Source organism: Triplophysa dalaica, chromosome 6 (genome assembly GCF_015846415.1).
Source record: "Triplophysa dalaica isolate WHDGS20190420 chromosome 6, ASM1584641v1, whole genome shotgun sequence".
NCBI classification, from domain to species: Eukaryota; Metazoa; Chordata; class Actinopteri; order Cypriniformes; family Nemacheilidae; genus Triplophysa; species Triplophysa dalaica.
This window is the reverse complement of record NC_079547.1, coordinates 3,292,013-3,304,998: the sequence shown is the minus strand read 5'-3', so window position 1 is coordinate 3,304,998 and position 12,986 is coordinate 3,292,013. Positions and strand designations below refer to the sequence as shown.

General features: G+C 36.3%; 1 protein-coding gene across 4 annotated transcripts in view; it reads left to right on the top strand.

Moving 5' to 3' along the window:
• LOC130424540 (protocadherin-9) overlaps positions 1-12,986 on the top strand; it is a 210,765-nt gene that overhangs the window by 140,547 nt on the left and 57,232 nt on the right. The gene's annotated exons all lie outside the window — the stretch shown is intronic.

Sequence of the window (12,986 nt, the reverse complement as noted above, 5' to 3'; positions counted from 1 at the left end):
GGAATAACATGAAGATGAGTAAATGTTTTCATTTGGGGTGAACTAGCCCTTTAAACCTCTATTTATCCACGCAAAAGTCCTCTCTGTTTCAGTGGTCGTCTTAAAGAACTGCTTCACCAGAAAACATGATGAATATTACTGACCGCTACACTGTGCATCATCCCACTCAATGTCTACAAAAATGGCAAATGTTGCAATAAACAATATTAATGAAATTTAATGTTAAGAATAAAGCAGGGGCATGTTAAATTTAAACGCAACAATAAATAAGAAACAGGCAGAGGCAAAATAGCATAATTATGCACATTTGTACCAAATGCAGACGACACTTTGACAGCATATTTAGAGAATTTATTCTTAATATTCCAAGAATGTAATACCGTAAAAAAGTTTCTTTCACAGTTTTGCTTTACATTGTATTATTGTTCACTTCACAATTTGCCCCCATTGACTTTCCATAGTTGGAATAGAAATGAATAACAGCAAGTCAATGTGGGCGATTTTTTAAGTAAACTACTTCTTTAACCAAGAAATACGGACACATTTTCATAAGCAGGTATCTTTTCAGTGTTTGATATATAATTATGTGATGATGAATGTTCAGCCAATAGGAATTCCCTTTGCTAGACAGCACAACATGACAAAATCCAAATGACTAACAATATGTTTTGTTATTTGTGCAGACTGATTTTAGATCAACAGATTAGTTGATACTGTCTGGTTACGTCAAGACAAATTACGTGTGTTAATAATCCAGTAAAAAAATGAAACAAATGCAGTAGTGTTTAAATATAAGAAGGTTAACCTTATCTAAACGGCCTGCATAAGAAAGACTTTCATCCTCACCTTGCGCCAACGAAAGGTCGGTCAAAAGAAAACAATCATGCGACTTGGTCCCTCAAATCTTATTCCAGGATTTGAGATGTATTCTTCCGTAAAGAAATGTATTTAGAAAAAAATGGACATTTATGTATTTATACGCAAATGGTCAGTCATGTCTTAGTTTCAGAAAGCCTAGCAGTACCAGTCTGAGCACCTACTTGATTTATTAAGCAATGATTTCCCTGTTGGCGTCTCGCACGACACAGACGTTAATGTTTTGTATAGTTCCAGCGACAATGACCTACTTTTCATACCGCAGAACTCTAGATCCGCAGAAGCACCTATGTCTACCAAGGTCAATGCTAGTTATCACGTGTGTGTTTGCGTGTTTCAATTAATACGGTCGTTTAACCAAGTCTACATTTAGCGTTTTTCTGCTACAAGTGTTGAACTTAGACAGCTCTTGTATCATATCCTTCGGTTTAAAACGCACCTTTTATTGGTCTCTTAAGAATAGATGTAAATGGATCCACATCTTTTCCCGCTATTAATATGATACTGAAAGTGTGATCTAGATTCTAGAGCAACACAGAGTCGCACAAGTATCTCCTTTTAATTTGATTGGGGGTGGGAGGGGGTCTGAAACAATCATTTGCATAAGGTAGGTGATAATTGCTCTTTTTAATGGAATTGATGGTGGTGTACACACCAATTATCTACAAGCTCTTAAGCCTGGTAATTAATTAGCACACAAATGGCCGTGGTACCATGGAGACCGCTGCATAATCAAATATTGGACACACACAGGGGCTATATTGAGAGCATCGCCACTCTCACATGGCAACTTCAATTAGAGGTCAGTCGGAGAAAAGATGAACAAACTCGTTTCCTTTTTCGTTCCGAGCGTTCGCCACAAGCCGTAAGAAACATGCTATATTTATTACCCTAGTGGGACAAGTGGGAACTTCATCCTTATGTAATCACATTCATGTTGTTCAAAGTCTTGTTTTTATTAAACGGTAGTTTAAAAGCGTTGGGTAGCTCTTAACCTAGAAATGTGTAGTTGATGTCACATTGGAGACCTCCAGACATGTTAATGCGTCCGCCATCTTGGAACAGTCAACATTTAAGTTGCTGTTGTCTGTGTTTTTCAAGATGCCAGTTTAGCGATTTTGTTAGTTTAACAATTATAATGTTTGGTTCTTATTTTGTTCAATTTCCAATTAATTTGGTAAATGTCTTGCTTCAAAAATAAACAACCGCATCTTGATTCGAATCATGGAATTTTGATGGTTGAAATTCAAAGTTATGATAATTTCAGCAACTTTAAAAGCTGTTGTAAAGACTATAGCAAATGAACAGGTATAAACGTGACTGAAAGCTGTAGAAAGTGTTGATCAGACGGTTTCATTACTAGTTTTTAGATCACAGATTGAACCGTGAGCAGATATGGACCAGCTGGACAGGTCTTAATGAAGTGAGTGTAAAATCAATCCTGGTCCATTGGCTTGTAGATTTGGTGCACACTAATGATGTCTGATGAAGATGATCAAGCATGTGAAGTTAATACATGTAAGTCCTCCTCTTTGGAAACCAATTTACCATTTTATAAAGTCCATCTGATCTTATGCAGGACAGACTGTGAAAGTAGTACAGCGTAGAACGATTTTTCTCTGATGTTAACAACTTGAACACTCATTAAACTCTAAAGTTAGTTGTTGGCTTAAAAGTTTTATAAAGGTTAATATAAACATACAATCATGTACAATATGGTTCTGTTGGGTCGTAGAACAAAAATGCTTCACTGGTTTGTTCTAAAAAAGGTGACTAATTTGTATGTTTTGAATCGTATATAAAAAATGTATAATTACTAGAAAGAAAGCATTAATGAAATCGCACCGCTAACACTGCCCCTAAATCTAACGTCAATGGTGCAAAAGCAAATTGTGCGAAAATGTACGATTGAGACCATACAAATTAGACTAAACTTGCCACGTCGTAAAATAGTTACGTTTTGCCCTGAGATTGTGCTGAAAAAAATATTAAATGTATTTAATGAATATGTATCGAACTAAAATTACTAAGAAGCTACGCTAACATGCACAGATTCCGTGAAATTCGCATGTCTTTGAAAAAGTAATACAAAACTGTCTAGAAGAACACATCAGCTGTAAAATTTGCGTCCTGAAGCAAAACTACATTTACATTCATTCGTTTAACAGACTTTCAAATACCAAGGCACGACCCCCAGTTTTTACGTTAAAGGATTTTATTTAGCAGTGATGGACAGGATGTCAGTATCGTCAAACTGGTTTCATGTCCATTTATTTAATTACAGATTATTAAGTAACATTGACAATTTATAACTCATTTTCAAGGTCACAGATTCGGAGTCATGTCAGACTAAATCCAGAGAACCCACTCTATTTGAACCGGATCGTACAATAGCATTTAAAACCGATGCCTTTTCACAGCAGGTCGCATGTTCCGAGATGCCCCGCAACAATGGTTTTTATTGTGTGGAGCTATTGTGCATCGTGCACAAATCTCTCCTCGCCCGTACGCTCTGAGAGTTCAGAAAGCTCTCTTCTGTAAAAACTGACTGCGAGGATTAATTTGTCAACTTCATACGATCTGTACCAACCACAGAGGATGTGGGTCTGAGGTTCTGTTTTGTCGATGGTATTAATCTTCAAAGTCGGGAGTATTATAACATCCCTCTGTGTTTACTCCTGTTCAGGCATTAAAGATGTAAGTTACCTTTCGGAGTTCAAAAGCGTCCTTCTTCATTTAAATACGGTTGACAGGACTGTCAATGGCAATTGTACGCAACAACTTAAGAACACAGGAATCCATGTATCTGAGTGGGCTCCATTTGGACTCGGCGGGAGATCCCTGGATTCGCCAACTTCTGCTTGGCGTGTGTGGGATTCAAAAGCCGATCTACTTTTTCTCGAAAAACATTCGAACAAAGGCAACCCTCTGAGATGATAATTACAGGATACTGTTAAGCACTACCATTCCAGGGTTTGGAAAAGAACGGTATTTTTTGTAAGAAAATAACAGCTAAGATCTAAAATACAGTGCTGTTGTTTATGTTCAAAATACTCTTATATTTCCTTTGGCAACTGGAGCTAAAAGCATGCTTATTTCATACAGCTGTTGTTTACTTTGAATACTTATGCATTAGCTTTTAATTAGCAATTATACAGATTGACTAATTAATTTTATGCTTTCAGTCAAAGGACAGTGAGCTATATTGGGTGCTCATTGTAGGTCAGTTCATGCGTCACTTCCTTATTCTGATGTTTTTTGAAGTTTTACCAACTTCAGATTTTATGAGAGCGTTATGTAAAAGTATAATTTAAAAGCTTAAAAATGTGTCAATAACTGTATTGTTAATGCTATTTTGTCACGAAAACCAATGAGATTTGAAGTTATTAATGTGTCACCCTTTTTGAAGTTTGTTCTGGGATGTGTTTGTTTTTATTTTATTTTCACTAAAAACCCAGTCAAAATATTTAAAATATTTAAAACACACCTATCATTTTTCTTTTGAAGACATTTACTAACCAGCTTGTGCATTTTTGTTGGATGCATGTGCTTTGTGGAGCTTCAATATTTTTGGACCTAGTCCTATCCATGTATGGATGGAAATTATGGATTTTGATTTATATTGTTTTGTATGTAAATGAATAACTGAAGTCAGTCACATCTGTGATGGCATTATGGTGAGTAATATAATCAGATAAATTTCAAATTTCTTTTCGGTAACTATTCCTTTAAATGATTTGCAAGACCTTTTTTAATACTTTGCGTTTCCAGCATTCTAATTCACAACATAAATTCCCAGGTTGCTACGCAGCAAATTTACAACGATTTAATTTTTTAATGTAATAAGAGGGATATAATTGGTGGGTGAGGTGGTGGTGTTGGTCATGGTTGGAGGGGGTTGATGGTTGTCACTATTTAAATACACCAGGAGAATATACAATAACCCATAGCTATTTATTTATTAATGGATGTTTCAATGCCTTGGGTTTATAGTTCAGTTCTGATCATTAAAGATTAAAATGCCTGAAGCTGAACTCTCTTTGAGGGGATTCTGGGTAACTGATTGTAGTGATGCACACACAGCAGGCAACCTTGAAGAACCAGTAATTAAACTTCATGAGCATTATTTTACACCAAGTATAGCCAACGGACTCCGTGTTGTGCATGACAAGAACACCTGTGTAATGTTATGAGTTGTGCTATTTGCTTCATTAAAAAAATAAAAAACACACCAAAGGCTAACATAACTACTGTAGGCATTCAGTCAGCGCAACACGCACAAATTTTACCTCTGCACTGTTTGTTTTTAGTTTGCCTTCTCTTTTAGAAAGTTTCATTTTATAAAGAGCCTTTAAATAAAACATGTACGGTTGGCATGCTACAAGACCCCTGAGAGATAAAATCCACCAGAAGTAGAGCTTCTAATCGGTTGAGTTTGGTAGAAATATGCGGTGAATGTGTTTCATGGGCATGTTTTTTGAAGGCAGTGTGGGATTGCGTGTTGAAGTCGGTTTGTGGTTTGCGACAGCAAGTTGTATAAAGTTAAGTGCTTGCGGAAAAAACATAGATTTGTAATAAAACACAATGCTAATCGAAGAATACAGCTGTAGAGTAAAGGTATTATTGTTATAGTGGAAATGTTGTGTACCGAAAATTTTGTGTCATTTGAATGTCTTTCTGACTGACTGATATCTTGTATCTCCAAAACAAATGGAGCAATGAACACAACACCGCATTTTTTCAATAATGAAGCACTGTTGGGAGTTGACAAGCTCTTTTCAATACTTCAATTGATCAAATATTTGCAAAACCCAGCGATAGACATGAGGGGTGACTAATTGTAAAGATCTAAATCATGAAAAATGGAGATTCGAGGATTCAGTCTGACAGCCACATCACGGAGGAAAATATTTTTTTGTTATTGACAACAAAAGCTTTGTTTCTAAAATGAACCACTACCAGTCATGCAGTAATTCATCAGTCATGTAGTAGTATGGATAATAGAAAGAAAGTTTGTCCTTTTTGTCATGCCGGATTTAGTTCAAAGTAATTTTTAGCCTGCAATCCTTAACTCTAGCCTCTATGGTCCTCAATCACAAAACCTAAAATTGCAAGTAACCTCCGAATCTTATGTAAGACAAAGTTAAATCACGTCAAATTGACATTTCCCACAAAATCAAACCTAAACTCAACTTTGAAATCTATAGTTCACGTTTTTTTAAATATGTTATCTCCTTCGGCAAAGAAGCGTAAATGTGACGACATCTCAGTTCTGTGTCAGCCCCTTTAGGGAGGGGAAGCGGTGGATTGAGCCTGGTCACAATTCTCAACCTCACTGCTAGATGCCGCTAAGTTTCATGCACTGGAGCGTTAAATAATTTTATATAATTTATATATTTTTTTACAATAAACAAGACAAAACCAGTTCAATAGAAACACACAGCAAATATTCAGGGTCTCCCTCTTGTGTTTCTATACAGAAAATTGAAACCTCAAAAATACAGTAAAGACCAAACTACTGAGTCCATAATAGGCCAAGCCTTATTCACAAGAAGTTCACACAGCGGCAGGCAGCCCACACCTGAGGAGCAAAAGATGAAGAACATCATGAAATCAAGCAGGGCAGAAAGAGGGAGGTGCTGGAAGAATAGAGGGCGCATTCACGGAATAATGAGGATTCAAGGCAAACGCAACTCTGTCAATCATTTGCTTTTGTGGAATAACTGAAATTAATTACTCCATGTTGGCAGGGTGCCATGTTTGCTGTGCATGACTGCCGACACAGAGAGCAGGCCAGGAAAGAGACGAATGATGGATCGCAGGAAGGAGAGAGACTATGAGTGTTTGACAGATGAATTTTGGTGTAATGGGGCAAACTGAGAATGAAGGGGGTGTTGAAGTTTCCTAGTGTAGTAAAGTGTGCTTCTTGTTAAATAACAAACGGGTGATGGAGGATCGGAAAACATGCGTATTACTCATTCTGTAAGTCATTGAATGGGATTCTGTTTGGTCAATAGCAAAAATGACCACTTCATTTCATCGGACGCACACTCTGTGTTTGCATATAATATAACAATTGATATATATATTTAATTTATATTAATATTTTGTTGTATGTTATTTGTATTAAATTGCACTAAGACTACTTGCACTAGAACGTTTCTTTGCCGAGGTCTACTGGAAATTAAGTTTGGGTCACGTGACGTTTGTATAAGTTGTTGCCGTTGAAACCGTCTTTATAACTCAAAGTTCTTCCACACATCCTTTACCATTCAACATGTCTGTGTTTACACTTTTTTTTTTTCTTGTATTTTTGACCTTAACACATTTTTATTGGATAGTACAGTGAAGAGAGGACAGAAGATCATGTTGGGTGAGAAAGAGGGAACAGGAATCGGGAAATGGAACACAAGCCAGGAGTTAACTCGTGTTGCCCGAAGCGTTTTTGCATAATTTGTCAATGTGCAGCCATTTAGCTACTGACCAAGGCCTTATACATTATTTCTTAATGCAAACTTTGCATTCTCAACATGCTGCACAACAGCCTATTTGTTTAAATTATATACATACATGTGTTTACCCACACAGTGATTTCCATCATGCACCAGAATCGCTTGCGGCTTAACTTTAATTTTACACAGTGCCATGGCAAGGGGTGTACAACCCTGTATACAATTAACTAATTCATTTAATTAGCAAGTTCGTAATTAATTGTGTAATTAAAAAAAGGATTTCAATGAGAATCCACCAACAGCGTGAAAGTGCCCATGCAGTGCTAACTATTAGAAACCTCAACCGAAGGTTTTATTCACCATGTTGACGTGGTTTGATTACACATGAGAAATAAGATTGAATCAAGTCATTTTGCTTTGAGATTATATTTATTTCACTTTGATTTGTTAATCACGTTTAGAGAAAAAATTGTAATTGAGCTTAGCAAACAAGCTTTCCAAGACACACATTTATTGCAGATGCTTTCATCCAGAGCATGTTCAAAAAATACGTCACATTTAATTCAAGCTTTATATTTATAGATAAATGCAAGGCTTTTTTGTCAGTAGATCCTCCTACTTTTTATTACACACAACACATTTAAAGGCAAATTATTAAAATATAAATTGTTGGACAATAAACTATTTACCAAGAAATATTTGACCTTGTTCCCATTGAATGGGGCAAAAGTTAGACCTTACCGACCGATGTGTAAGATCTTCTCTACACACAGACACTGATAACCTGTGTTTGTTTGGTCTGCAAGCGCTAACCGCCGTTGATCGGCACTCCTGATGTCTAATGGCATTCGTAAAACAAAACGCAAAACAATCACTTTTGCTTCGTGTCAACATCTAATACGAGCTGAGAGGAGTCGTCACAAAGAAAACAAACAAAAGCAAAAGCGCGATTGTGTGGCTGTGGGCGTGTGCAGGAAAGCGTGAGATGATTTAAAGCTGCTATGGGAATGGAGCTGTTGTGGTGTAAAATCTCAAAGAGTCTCTCAAAGTGAAAGTCACAGTTCAGAGTGCGTTTGCTCTGATACCCACCAAAGCGACGTGTTAGGAGTCTGCTGCCGCTTTGAAAGGCTGAGCGTTCATTTATATTTAAATCTTTCGTCTCTGTGGTGAATATAGCGACGGTAAAACGTTTTCTACGCTTTTAGCACTTGATTCCAAACAGTAACTAGAAAACATGTTTATTTATGCAAGGACAGAATGCATGCAGGTGAAAAACCGTTGAAGTGTCAGAGAGTGTGTGTGTGTGTTTACACTTGGGTCTGTTGGGCTGAGATGGTGAAAGACCCCAGCACTCACGGGTCAAGGATGATGATGCTACAGTAAATGCGGAGAGGAGTGATTGTTTTGTTTTCTAGCATGAAAATGGAAACACTTTTAGCATACATCATTGATGAGCTTGAGATGATGGCCGAATCCCTTGTCGTGCTTCTGAGACCGGCTTACTGGATACACACATAATATTCATCTGGATGTGCAGGGTGTTAGTGATTTATTACTGGGTGTCTGACACAAACTATTCCTCGGTTCATGATCTCTTCAGCTACAGTAAGCAACATTTAAAGGTGCCAAATTAAAACTATGCTTATTTCTCAAAGCAACCAAGAGTAGGATTAAACATAGGTTCAACATTGGAGCCAGACTATTGATCTAAAATGAGTAATTAACACTAACATATCCGCATACACAAATGAAGATTCTGTTTTTAGATTATAGTAGCAATAACACATGAAACATTTTTCAGTAACCGGGGTGTTTATTTTATTTATTTTTATTGTAAAACAAAAATTGGTACCATTCAGCCATACAAAGAACCTTTTAGAAGCCTTTATTATTAAGTGTGGAATTTCAGAGGTATTTATTTATTTTAAATCTTAGCATTCTTTGTGTATTAAAAAAGCAGTCACTCCAAAAACTGCAATGGTTGACATAATGTAAACAAGAAATGTTTTTTGGGAAATGCAATATAATATACAGTACATGACTATGTCTTCAGATATGTATAAAGACCTTACACATTGAAACGTTATGTATTTATTATCTTAGAATGAGTTATTTCTATGTACATACATCGCGGGTCCCCTTACATGGAATTTGTTGTTCCTACAGTAGCCCTATCGGACAACTGCTCTACAGAGTGTGTTTCGTAAATGCGTTATCTCCTTCTGCAAAACACCTTAGTTCTGTGCACCCACCGTAAAAAAAATATGGACAGCCAACTGTTGGATTAACATTAACCTGTGCTGGGTTGTCTGAAAACAAAATGCAGAGCTGTTTCAACTCACGTTTGGGTCCAGTATGGACATTTTCTAGATTCATTTAAACATTACATTACATTTACATTTAGACATTTAGCAGACGCTTTTATCCAAAAGATTCCAAGAGAGGATTCTTTGTTCCAAGAGAAGAACAAAGAGTTTAGGAGCAATAAGCGATATGTCATACCGGAGCCATAATACATAAACCAACAGTTGTGTTTGTCCATACGTCACCCAACAATGAGTTAAAATAACCCATCTTTAATGTAATAAAGTATTGAGATTTCTCAACCTGTACACACAGCTGTTTTGACAAATGCATCAGGTAAGTAGTACGTCCTTCCAGTAAGAGTGAAGCATTTGGCTCTGGTGTTCAAGGGCTCCTGTAGGATGTTGGCCCCCTCTCACCATCTGACTGGCCCCTCAGGCACACTGCCTGACACTGCTGCCCGCTCGACAGGACACACTCTGCTCTGCCATCGTATTCTGCCCATCTGCCATCCAACACCGTCAACACAAAAGGGCCGTTTGAAGACATTATGTTGACAATCCATCTCAACAATGCCCATTGTTTATTTCATTAGCAGAGGGACGTCCTGCCAGCGGCATTCAGATCCATTTAGTAATATGAACTTCACATTGAGCAACCGTTCATTTGTGGTTTGTAGTGAAGAGAGGACATTGAATCGTAACGGATATCATACAGACACTCGTAATATTAATTGAATATACTGTTTACTCAAACCATGTACAGTAATATGTATATAAAGGCTTTAATAGAATTGCATCTCTAGAGAGCAATAAGACAAGACTGGAAGCCTAAAAGTTTGTGTTAGAGATGGACATAGTGGTAAACATAGATCTATATATCTTGTAGCAGTTGCTTCAATGTATTTCAGTAATCTTCAGTTAACCCTACATGTTATATTATGTATGTGCTAATGCACCTTCTGTCTATTTAAAGTGATGGATAGATCTTAAAGGGTTGCATGTATGTTTTATAGGCCATATAGCTATAAAACCATTTTTCCTTTAAATCAATGTACTGGAAGACATAATCTAATTTCCCACTCTGATCTATGAAAAATGCTGTATTCGTTTTTCTTTAGAAGTCTTAAAGTTGCAGTAATAAAAACATTGCTTTTTCTTCAGATGCACGTTACTGGGCTCACAATATAAAATCTGAATATTTTCATTAAAAAATGAACTTTTAATATGAAATTCGTTTTTGAAACTTTAATCTGTAGTAATATTTTGGTTGCACATACTTGCGCATACATACATGCAAATAGAATTGAAAACGTTCAAGGTTTAATTTAACGTTCTGTATGTATCTGAAACAAAATTGGTCTGTCACTTAAAAATCAAGTAGAAATTAAGATAGAATTTAAAAAAGCAAACTACAAACGAGAGCTTCATATGTTGACGGAAGTCACATATTTTCTGCTCAACCAGTAGCGACATAGGGACATCATACATAGGGACTGCACAAAGAGTCTATAATGACCTTTTCATCCACATACATGGGCTGTGCACCATGATGGACTTTATGACTTTATTTATCTCTTTATTTATCTCTTTATTTATATATTATTATATCTTATAAATTACTTTTTTTGGTAACACTTTCTTTGAAGCATGTATGTATAATGCATTATAAAGAGTTATTAAAGGGTAAAATGCATTATAATTCTTCATAATGTGTGTTGTAATGCATTATATGGAGTTGTAAAGAATTATATCAAATTTAAAATGTCTAGAGTAACAATATGTTATAATGTATGAACTGTAAAAACAACTATTTATAAGACATTAAAATGCATTAAAAGGTGCATTACACTGCTTTAAAACTACATTAGTAATGCATTATACACACATGCTTCAAGGAAAGTTTTTTTTTCTAATGAGCTAATTCATTTTGGAACTCATAATGTCTTATCATAAAATCCATCGTAAAGTCACTCTCTATAGCCAGACTTTGGAAATAGAGCAACTGATGGTTTTGTTGGAAGTTTTACTTACTGCAGCACCGTTTTAAATATAGTCAAAAATGGCTCATTGCTATGCAGTATGAAAGAGTCCTGTAAATTTCATCCCCCCTGTTGGTAAGCACATGGTGCCGGGTTGAGAGGTGTGATAAGAAAGAAGCTGGCAGGGGGGCAGAGTGGCAGATGTTAGTCCAGGTTTCTCTGGAAAAGATCACTAATCCGCTCTCGCTGTGGCTAACTGACTCGAACTTACCGAGCACAGCCAAGCGCTCCGTCTGAGTCGGATATTAAAATGAAATTATTAGCACGCTCATTGTGCTTTGAGTGAGCGATTTGAATGCACCACTTGAAATCTAAGTGATATTGCTGCCATTACTTAGCGGTTCATTATGATTTATAAGCTAGAATAAAAAGACCAGTTCTTAGAAGGTATTCACGAAGTAGGCATAAGGCAATCATAGCCACTGTGTTATATTTAAGCTATTTGTATTTTTAGCAAAGTACAGAGATCTAAAACGAAAGCGCTGGTAACCAGACAACATTGGCCCCCATTGACTTCCATTGTACAAAACCAGAAACACTTCTCAAAATATCTTATTTTATGTTGCACAGATATGGAAGTCATATTGAGGTTTTGAATGGCACATAATTTGTAGCTTTGTTAGACCAATCTTTTTTATTTAAAACCTTGAAAAGCACTTAAATGCAATTGTTTCATTTAATGCTTGTTATTTTGAACCTGCGACCTTCCACCACCTGTGTCATTCTTACCCTGAACCAAACACGCGTCCTTTATCGACCTGCGGCACTTGAATAATCACAGTTTATTTGATGGACATCATTAGGAGCACACCCATTATTTATAATAACTGCAGCCCTTGACCATCAATTGATTACAAATGTCTTGATTAGAAATAATGCGAATCAAAGCTGATTAAAACTGTCCATAGATCCCTGTTTGCTTCAATCAGGGCTAAAAAAAAGAAGCACGGATGTTGTGCTTGAGGATCTCATTTTAAGGATATTAGCTCCCGGTCCCTTCAAAATTAGAAAGACAAATAGTCAGTGATTGCAGTTGGAAAATTAATTTTGATGCATTAAGTAGGTGTAATGATTTCTTAACATAACAAGGTCAAGGTTAAAGTTAATAAGATGAAGGCATTATCCGCCTCATAATTTTTAACCCATTTAGGTAATGTACGAGTTTGAACTTTTATAACATGTTTTGTTCAACGTTTTGGCTTTCAAACAAAACAAACGTTACATTTTGGCCGAGTGGACATAAATCCTTTGCACTTAAGATGTTCTGTGTCATCAAAGCGATACTAACTTTGATTTTCAACTGTTTTCTGAAA